Source organism: Plectropomus leopardus, chromosome 20 (genome assembly GCF_008729295.1).
Source record: "Plectropomus leopardus isolate mb chromosome 20, YSFRI_Pleo_2.0, whole genome shotgun sequence".
Taxonomy (NCBI): Eukaryota; Metazoa; Chordata; class Actinopteri; order Perciformes; family Serranidae; genus Plectropomus; species Plectropomus leopardus.
Genome location: NC_056482.1, coordinates 20,964,362 through 20,974,781, shown reverse-complemented (window position 1 = coordinate 20,974,781; position 10,420 = coordinate 20,964,362). Strand labels below are relative to the sequence as shown.

Here is a 10,420-nt window from a genome sequence, read left to right as displayed (position 1 = left end):
GGAAATATTTCCAATATATTATGTGGAGGGTTAATTGGTAAGGAATACAATATGTCTTTGAGTCTCTCAGTGTCAGTCTCACGCTCTCTTTTTCTCTCCGCTTCACTCCACCCCTCTCTCCCTTCCTGTCTCTCTCCTAACAAGTTACTGAAAAAAATGTGTTTCCAATTAGGCGCTGAGGGAAAAAGAACAACTCACAACTGCGAACACTTCAAGAAATATCTTCGGTGACAGGACATTTACATCACAAAATATCTGTTTTTCTCAGTATAAGTTGGGGAAATGTAGACAAGTGAACTAAATGCACTTGTTAATAAAGTGTCACCTGTCTTATGTGCTGAGAGATTAAAAATCCACCAGTTCTGAGGGGAAAAAATCACCAGTTTTATTGATTTTAAAGATGGTGACACCTTTTAAACAGCAGAATAAGATGTGCAACAAATGACAATGCCCCTCTATTTAAATGCATTTCTTGCAGTGTGTGTGTGTGTGTGTGTGTGTGTGTGTGTGTGTGACGTAATGCGCAGACAAAGGTCCTCTCCTGCAGAGTGTGTGTGGCACTCTGTCGGTCAGAGAGAGAGGGAGAGAAAGACAGAGAGAGAGAGAGAGAGAGAGCTTGGCGGAGTCGCCGCGCCAGCGCAGAGAGGCACGGAGACGCAGCAGAGAGCATCAAGGCGACTTCATCTGCAAACAAATCAATCAAACAACTTCAGAAACTGGGACACACTGGTGGGGAAAAACTAAATATCGGAGGAGGTATTGCTTTTTTCTGCACGGACATAAAATGAAAGGCTTACCTGGCTGTATTTTGGATTTGGAGTCTTTTATTACACCGCTGCGACTTTGACACAAGAGTTGCGCAGGCAGAGTCTCTAGGAGTTGTCTGTTGGAGGGACTTCAGGCACCTCGAATCAAACTTGAGTTCCAGGAACCAGTCAGGGAGTAAGCTACCCACCTACTGCTTTCATTGGAAAGAAAACAGTGAGTATTTCTTATTGCTTGAATCCTTCGAAATTCACATTTGCTCCATCGGAGAAAAAAAAAAGTTTTTTTCTTTGGTTCACTTAAGCGCGTCTTATTTGCACGCACGGATGTGGGCATCTTTACATAATCAAAGTATACCTGCCACGTAGACGCGGCTGGGAAGCGTTCGGTTGAGATAAAGGCTTTGATGGCATTAGCAGATGCCTGAATCCGCTGTGCGCACCGTTATTTCGACAAGAGTGGTTGTGCGCACACAAGGGTCGAGAACGGGGACGCGGCTGAAATGAAGGACTTGTTGCGCCAGAGTTGGGCTCTTTATCAAACTTTGGGATTGGAACAATATTTGTGGAAGGGAGTGAGCGGAAAAAAAATAAGCGGGCGTCGGGTCTGAAACTAAAACTTTGACATCTGTCTTGATTTTCCACGCTGATCTGCAGGCAGCGAATGTGTTTGGAATTTTTGTTTTCTACATTGGAACTCTTACTCTCTCTATCCCTAGATGTAACCCCCTAAAAACCAAATAAGCCATAATCCAGCATCAGCTGTCAAACTATAGTGCTGTCAGTGTCAGCACTTCTATGTGTAATTGCTAAAAACATGATGAAGAGGCGCGCAGCAGATTGATAGCTCTTAAACATTTCTTGTGGTGTTGGCATCTTCCCAAAGTATATGCCTTGATGCTGTCTACTACCGGCAGGAGTCAACACACCATGCTGTGTCCTGGACTCAGGCCTTCAAATACAGCAATTTCATGAACTAACTTCACTTTTCGCTGAATTCTGTGAAAGATGAGGCATTGGCAAAACTGATGAAGTGGTTTGGTCCTGCTGCTGAGACTAAGACACAATCAGAAATTCATGATTCTCAGACAGACAGCCAATGTTATCCTGCATCACCTGCAACAAGGATGCAGTAAAGTGCATGTACTCATCCTGCTGTGACAAAAAACACACCATTTGTTGTTTCTCCTGAGTTATACAGTAGAATAAGAAGTCAAAAGTGGCAGCAATATTTTTTTCTAAATCTAGCATTCATGATAATTCTTGAATTAAAATCAGGTTCTGACCAGGTGCTTCCTGTTGTTTTTGAATGAGTAGAGCCATGATATCTCATGCGAATAGCTATGATTTTTCATTCAAATTAAATGTGCAGATGAAATGGATTATCAGTAACGGTTAGCAGTTACAGGAATGAACAAATCACATGAATTGCTGTAACGTTCATGGTGTTAATGAATGTACATCTTGGATAAGATACAGTGTTCAGGAATTAGGAGTAGCTGCTACTGAAGAGCAGTATTGGAACACTTGATATTTTTTCTGCCCAACAAGTAATTATAAACAAAGCACTCAAAAATGTTTGCCCATAGTAAGATGTCTCAATAACTGCTGGCCAGGCTGCTGTGAAACTTGTGTCTAAAGAGGATAGTTTCTAATATCTCTGGAGACTTTTGATGTTTCAGTTAGGGCAGGTCAGGTCTGACTTTTTACTTCACTAAAATTTTAGTTGCTTACAACAAACTAATTGCCCAATTGCTATGAAATTTGTTTGCATTAGAATGCGGCGCATGAAACCTATCACATGTGGATGAAATGCATCAGGATGTGTCAGACAGTGATGACATAATATAGGGAATGCGTGGGCCCTTGCTGGGTGAATAGGAGTGTAGATGGATAGGTCCCACAAAACTGCACTTTGATGTGGGATTATTCGCTACTCATTTGAATTGCAAGGTTTTTTTTCTACACCTTACCATGTGTTTCCCTTAACCTAACCATCTGTGACTTTGTCACCTTTACCTATTCATGTGTTGTGCTGTTATCACTTAAACATAACCACATGACATGTCATTCCACCATGTACATTTGTTGACATCACAATAGCGGCATCCCTAAGCATAAACAACAAATGTAGAAGGATACCCAACTCTTATTATAAAGACGCAGAAGTCCATTGACAAATCTGTAACATGGGACGAGTTGGGATGAAAACGTGTTCTGACTCTTTGACCTTTCCCTTTATTGCCATCACCAGGCAAACATTTTGTGATTGTTTTGACACCTTGAGTTACCTCAAACCCAGTCCTCCAAGTCCTCCAACCCATACATCAAATAAGGTCCCATGTCCTTACCAAGGGAGTGTTTTCTGTATATGACCGTTAACACTCGCAGTTTTAAACACCTGGATAATGTTGTGATTTGGTCACATTGCACCACAATTATGTGGAAAGGTTTAGGCAACAAAACTCCTTGGTTGGGTTTAGAAAAAAAAATTGTTTGGCTTAAAATAAGTTTGTTACTAAGGCATTGTAACTTGACATATTTAATGTGATTATGTTATACCATGCTATGTTAAAATACCTCTCTTTTGACTTTTGGTTTCACTTGGGACATGAACATGGTTCCCTGGATGATCTGAAGTATATAAGGGATTGGTCACTCCAAATTACATTAACTTTCCTCAACTGCCCCCTTGAAGGGAAATTAGACATAAACAAAAGACATTTCTAGTGAACCCCTGGCATTTTCTTTTCACCTACATTTCCACATGCAGCCAAGAAACAGAATTTCTAATCTGTCAGGTTGTATTTAGTAGGTTCTAAAGGTCTACTATAAACAAGTTATATACTCCCTGCATGCAATCATACCCTTTTGATGTTACCCAATTAATACTGATCTGAGGCTCAAATGGTTTGTGCATGTTTGTGAATTCACAAGACATGGTGAGAACAGTTTACCTCCCACCCACTGCCACAAACCTCAGGGGGTCTTTGATGGTTAAGTGGAGTGTGAGAACCATTGACACTTCTGTAGCTAGATTAGGTCTGTGGCTGTCAAGATGTTTTTATTATGGAATCCACATTCTCAGAATAATATTTCACAGCCAGTCACATTTGTTGACCGAATGCATTACAGTAAATTGATTTATGCCTGGTAGACATATAGGGACTTTTGAGCGATTTTTACTTTCTCTTACTATACAACCCTAAGTAGACCTCAGATTGAATGAGAGACATCCAGCAGCTACAGAAGGAGGTGGGATGACTAGACTGAAGAGTCTTCATAATTTTAAGCCTTGGATGGAAAAAGGGACATTTGACCTTTCCACTTTGGACATGAAGAATTATTATCACTTGTAATTGCCAAATTCCTCAGAAGCAGGGATGCAGCCCACTTGGTGTTCTGAACTAAGGTTTATTGAACCAAGAAACTGCTTGTTGATCTTAATTTAGTCATTTTTGTCATTTCATTGAAAATACTCAAGCAAATATGTAACTACACATTTTAACCCATCCCAATCCAAAAAGATAATCTTGGGGTCATCAAACTTTTTCCAGTAGATGAGATTTGACTTGTATGGCAAATGCTTTCCGTCTTAGCAAAAAAACAAAACAAAACACATGACCTTTTTTTGCCCAGCATTTTTTCACAAGCACAGCTACTGCCGATGGTTTTGACATGAGGAGATAAGATGATAGCTGATAGATGATAGACAGATGATAGCTGATAGGTTTCGAAATAGCATTTGGCCAGTGCTTTCTGCCTCTATCGCTCTACACACGGATGGTTTACCTGCCACTCAAATATGTTTGGACTATACCATGGCCACAAATGGACTACAAACGGAAACCAGAATACTTCCAGTACCAAAATCTTGTCCGGTTTCCTGCAGATTCTACACATGTATGTATCTGTCGATAGAGATTAAACATTTTTTTACCAGATTTTTTTCATTTATTGACCATACAAGTTTTTATGTATCCAAAGACTTTTTGGTGGATAACGACACTGTGTCACCCTGGATTTAACACATCAACATTCCAAATATGGGGTTAGCATAGTGCTCAGGAGCTCTGTGGTTTCCTCAGTAACCAGGGAGAGGTGCAAGCTATTAGTCCATAATGTTCTGGTTGATAGATTTGACAGGATAACAAAAACATACTCATCCCAAAGTTATTTCAAAACCTGTGAGATGCTGAAATGTGTAAGGGATAAGCTGATGCTTCTGACTTCTGACCCTCTTATTCAAACTAAACAAAACTCCCACTGCAGAGACATATCGTCTCTCCTGAAGATGGCTGTTTTATGTTTCCCTGCGTGAGCCCGACATCCGTCAAAAGAAAGGGTCCTTGAAACATCTGTGTTGTGATTACTGAAGGCACGATTCCTCCTCCCCCTCGTCTAAGGACCTGCATTCCACCCATTCTTACTCCCAACGTCCAGATTGTTTCCACATTCGGGCAGGTAACACAGTTGCATTTTGTGAGCCATTGTGGCAGTAATTAAATTTCCTTCAAGCCATGTGAACAGTGAAATGATTTAAGTAGTTCTGACAGCTATAAGACTATTAAAGATGCAACAAATAGTTACAAAGACTTATTTTATCTCCTGCATTGTCTCCTTAGTGGTCTTTTACAATGCATTGATACATGCTTGTATGTGGAGTTTCTCAGTACAACCATAAACCTGCACTATTTCTGTAGGAATTAAAAAAAAAAAAACGATGCAAATGTTTATTCCTGTTTCATTTCCAGCTAGTGTACAAATCTGTGGTCGGGCCACTTCAACTGCTCAAAATAGATTAAGTGGCCAATCACATCATTAAAGCATGACATACCACAATGCAATTGGTTGTGATCATGCTTTTGGTTTGCAGTGGCATGGGACTTGTTGGGGTAGCATGCAATGGTCAGCCATGGGCTGCAGTCAAAAACGTAATAGCAGACAGCAAATCTTTAACTTCCCCAAACTTTAACTGCCTCTCATGTGCTTGATGCAGTTTGCTTATGTCATAGTAAAAACATCATTTTTGATATGAAAGAAAACCTCTTATTTGGTACTTATGGTCCTCTTCAAATGCTTCCTTTTGCCTTTTCTTTTTCTAACCCCATCGGATGTAAAAATAATACTGTGGTTTTGACAGGAAGCTGCTCTTGTCAGTTAGAGCGCACTGCTGCCATCGTGCATGCATGTGTGATAAACACACAAAAAAATGCAGTTCAGGATAGCAGACATTATTGACATTGTTATCGTATAATGTGGTTACTGTATGTTCAGTTTGAGCATAACATGTTGGGAGGGTCCTATGTTCTCCCGCCCAGTGCCTTCTTAATATGATACATTAGTTCTTACCAAGGTAGTGTTGATAATTCAACACCACATATGAAAAAATAAGGTACCCTCTAATGGTGACTTCATTTTAATAATCCTTAGAGAATGTACAGAAAAATGTCCTTTTTCTGTACATTCTCTATCTAGTAGGGATTAGTATCAGGGGAAAAAAGGGAAAAGTCATGTTACCTTTGAATGCCCTGCAATGTATTTAACATATTCAAACGACTAAGGGAAATGGAGACTGGCACTGTGAAAAAAAAAAAGATGATGAGAAAGAAATTAAACAGAAACAGAAAGATAAGAAAACAGATCTGCATACCTGTTGAGCCTCATTTACTCTGCAGCCTCATGCTGACTGTCTACAACTATTAATGTGTACATACTGCTGGGCCGTCAACAGTGCAGGAGTTGCCATTGCACTCCACCCATATATCCATCAGGAAAGTTGAGTTTACTACAGAGTGTGTTTGTTTATTATGAAATCTAGGTTACACATGCAGTATCTCTACAGCATACATTTGCTTTCCCAAAGTTGTTTTATAATATAACAATGAGCCTCTGTACAACCTGTAGTGTACCTCTGAATTGTCACCTTCTGAGAAGCAAATAAAGACAAATCAGGATTGACTCATCATGCAAGTTAGACAAAGGGATTTTGGTTAGAGTGACCAGCAGCTCTAATCTGCTGTTGGTCACCCTCAGAGCTTGGCAGAATGCAATGTTTAAAATTTTGAGAGCACCAACCACAATGGTGCAATTTCAGAGGCTCATGCTGGCAGGCACCGAACTGCATCAGCTTGAGAAAAAAAGCAATTGGTGGCCCTTACTGCACAGGGGAACTCATCATTCCCTAATGTCTTAATTCTATATGTGTGTGTGTGTGTGTGTGTGTGTGTGTGTGTGTGTGAGAGAGAGAGAGAGAGAGAGAGAGAGAAGGTAATGAGAGTTAAAATTGTAAAAAGGATGTCTCAAATTAGTCATGGGAAAAGAAAGAGGAACCAAAATGTGCAATAATGAGGAAATTAGTTTATACCAGCTGTATCTCAAGAATATCCCTTAAACACATACAGTAGTTAACTGAAAATAACTTGGACTTGCACAATATGTCACAGGTTTAGTTGTACTTGGTGACTCCTCTGAATTGTTGTGTTGGCTCTGCACTTCAGTATTTATAGTGAAACAATGACTATGACATTCAATTTCTGACTCTGTACTTTAATCTGAGAAGGTTTATATTGACATGAGGTGAACAGTGTGGAATTCACTAAAATCTCACCAGATTCTCCCCTCTGGTAAAACAATATGGAGCCAAATACTTAGTCCTTGAAGTAAGCCTGCCCCAGAGGGCACACAACTTCAGACTGTCGCAAATATTTGCATTTTGGCATGTCAGCAACCTGAAGCATACAGCCAAGACAAATATGCTGTAGCTTCAAGACAAGTCTCTGAATGCCACTGAATGGCACAGCCAAAGACTGGATCACCATATAACATTTGTGAAGTGACCTTAAAATGGAAGTTCAGACACTCCGCTTTCAGTCTGACTGCAAGTGACAAGATTTGCCTGGAAGAAACTCCCCAAGTGCACAAAGCTTGAAGTGATTAACCTTAAAAGATTTGAGCCGGATGCCAAATGGTTCTTGCTTTGACATGATGGGTTATTACATGAAAATGAATTGCCAAACCATCTACAACAGTGCAGAAAGTGAAGAGGTGGCATTACTTCTAGTCACTGTATATTATTTTATTACTCTTTTTCATTTTTTTTCTTTTGAGAAGCACTTGTTTGCCTTCAGTCTGGTCTTCATGTAAAGTTGGACTGAGGTCAGGTGACTGGCTTGGCCAGTCAAGGACATTCCACTGGTTGGCCATAGAAACTCCTCGGTCGTCCTGCCTGTGTGTTTAAAAATATTATCCAGCTGCATTGTTCTAAAACTGGGGATGCAATATAAGGCCACAACTCACGCAATATAGATATGAAGACTCTCACCTTTAAAGGTAAAAGTTGAGACTTAAACCTCGTAGTCATTGGCCGTTTACCTCCGCCAAGAAAGTTATGTTTTGTTGGTTTGTTTGTCTGTTGGTTTGCCTGTTTGTCAGCAGGGTAACCAAAAAACTACTGGTCCAGTTTTCATGAAATTTGGCAGAAGGGTGCAGTATGGGCCAAGGACGAACTCGATGCAAGATGGGGCATTTGGCCTCGGTGGAGTTCTGCCATTTCCAAATGCCCCTCTAGTTTTACATGTAATGTGCTGAACTAGGGCAATCTACCACTTTCCAAATTCTTGCAAACTGTATATCACAATTGTTGCACAATTCCTTTGCATGAAAGATTATGGAAGTCTAATGTAAATTGTATTCCAACCTTTCCAATTTACCGCAGAGTTTGGCTTACATACATACAAGCATTTGTTTTCATTTAGTGCACAGCATTAATAATATTGACCAGCGACAGTCCGGAGCATTCTGAGATGAATCTGAAGAACGCTTCTGAGTCAAACCCTGAAATCTCTGCAGACCACACTGACGCAATCCCATATTGCATCTGAGCTTTGGTGATGTAATCTGTGGAATCTGTCTCCAATAGTGTGATTTCATCAGAGGATGACTGCACACACCCAACAAGAAACCTGACACATATGGTTGAAGCTGTTTATTTGGAGCCAGTCATAGTTAAATATTTGGGAAAGTTTGGTTATTGAAATGAACAACAACTTAATTTTTCTGAGGCAGAAAGATGTGTTTCCCTATGTTGGATCCAAGTAGAATTTCAATGTGTATTTGCATGTTAGTTTAGGTGTGAAGTGACGTACACACAATGTGTTGGTGTCGTGCAGCTTATGCTCTAAGCTGCATTTCTAAGAGTGTTTTCAAGGATTAATTTCATGCTTATATTTTCCCCAATCCTGCTATGTAGCTTAAAAACCTGCTTTACCAAAACATGTGGAACAGATCATAGCAGAAAAACCTTAAAGCAAAAAAGCTTATTAGATGGACGTTTGCAAAATGAAAGGGTGTGTTATGTGCTGTTACGCAGATAATAACCCATGAGTTGGATTTCAGTTGTCACTAGGCTTTCCCAACCTATGATCCTCAGTAGAATTTATAGCCAAATTAAAAAGGCTTTTATGTTATTTATGATTCTGGCTGTTATTTAGAAATAAAACATTGCTTTTGGTGGCTTTGGACATACCAGAAGCCATTGTCAAAACCACTCAGCCTGTCTCTACAGAGCTGAGTGTAATTTAGCACATTAAATCGTTCTATCTGGGGAATAAAACTTTATTTTGTCAGAGTACATCTGAAACTAAATGCTCCAGAAATGCATCTGTTGGTGGTGTGATGAAATGCTTCTCCCTCAGTTTCCTGTGGTTTCCTTAGTATCATCACTTGAAGTTATATTCTCAACAGATTCCCGTATTTATATCTATTTTAGTCAGAGATGTCCTATTATAGACAGAGGGACCACAACATATTCTATTTATGTTGATTTGACTGGAGTCTTTTTTTCATGTCCTACAATACTATTTCTGATTCTCCTAATTCGGGTCTATTCTAGTTTGAGTCGAGTCAAGCCAAATGTAGACTACTCTATAAGACAAAGCAGATTCTGTCATTTGAACTTTCAAAGTTGAAGTTTTACCAAAAGTGAAGTAGTTCATCTTTGAGTCCAAGTGAAAGTTTGTGCCAAATTTGACCAATGAGATTTTCCTTCCACATTTACCTTGACCTCTGACCAATGGGCACCAATGACTCCATCCTTGAGTACAAGTGATTGTTTCTGGCAAAATCTGAATACATTTCTGAGATCTATTTTATCCTATTCTATCTTGTTTGCATGACTAATCATGATTTACTTAATTATCTTCTATTCTATTTTACAGTTTAAGTATTTGTGTCAAATATGGTCCAGTTTATGTGACTAATCCTATTTTATACTGTTCTATTCTACTCTTTTCTTTTCTATCTTAGTCATCACATTTAATGACTGAACATGTGTCAGTTTAAGGTTTCCTGTGCTGAGATGGAAGTGCTTAAGTGGTTAGAGAGGTATCATCCACTGACGAGCCATGAATCAGCCCGTCACGGCTGCAGTCACACATGACTCAGCACCACCTCTCAATCCAGCCCTTGTGCTGAGGTCTGCCGCTCCGCGGCAACTGTTTGAAACTATGTGTGCAAGTGTGTGTGTGGTTTGTGTGCACTCGCGCGTGATGTTAAAGAGAAAGTAAGAGAATGAAAGCCTATGTGTGTGTGTGTGAGTGTGTGTATTCTGAGTTGTAGAAGTCCTGTTTCTCCGCTTTCTGGGGTGGGAGTACGGA

General features: G+C 39.8%; 1 protein-coding gene across 1 annotated transcript in view; it reads left to right on the top strand.

Annotated features, from left to right (window-relative positions):
* The first annotated feature begins 796 nt into the window (after positions 1–796).
* Positions 797–10,420, top strand: part of lpar1 (lysophosphatidic acid receptor 1) — a 37,844-nt gene continuing 28,220 nt past the window's right edge. Inside the window, exon 1 of the mRNA XM_042508961.1 lies at positions 797–981. The gene's annotated coding sequence lies outside the window, so the exon portion shown is untranslated. The remainder of the gene's footprint in view (positions 982–10,420) is intronic.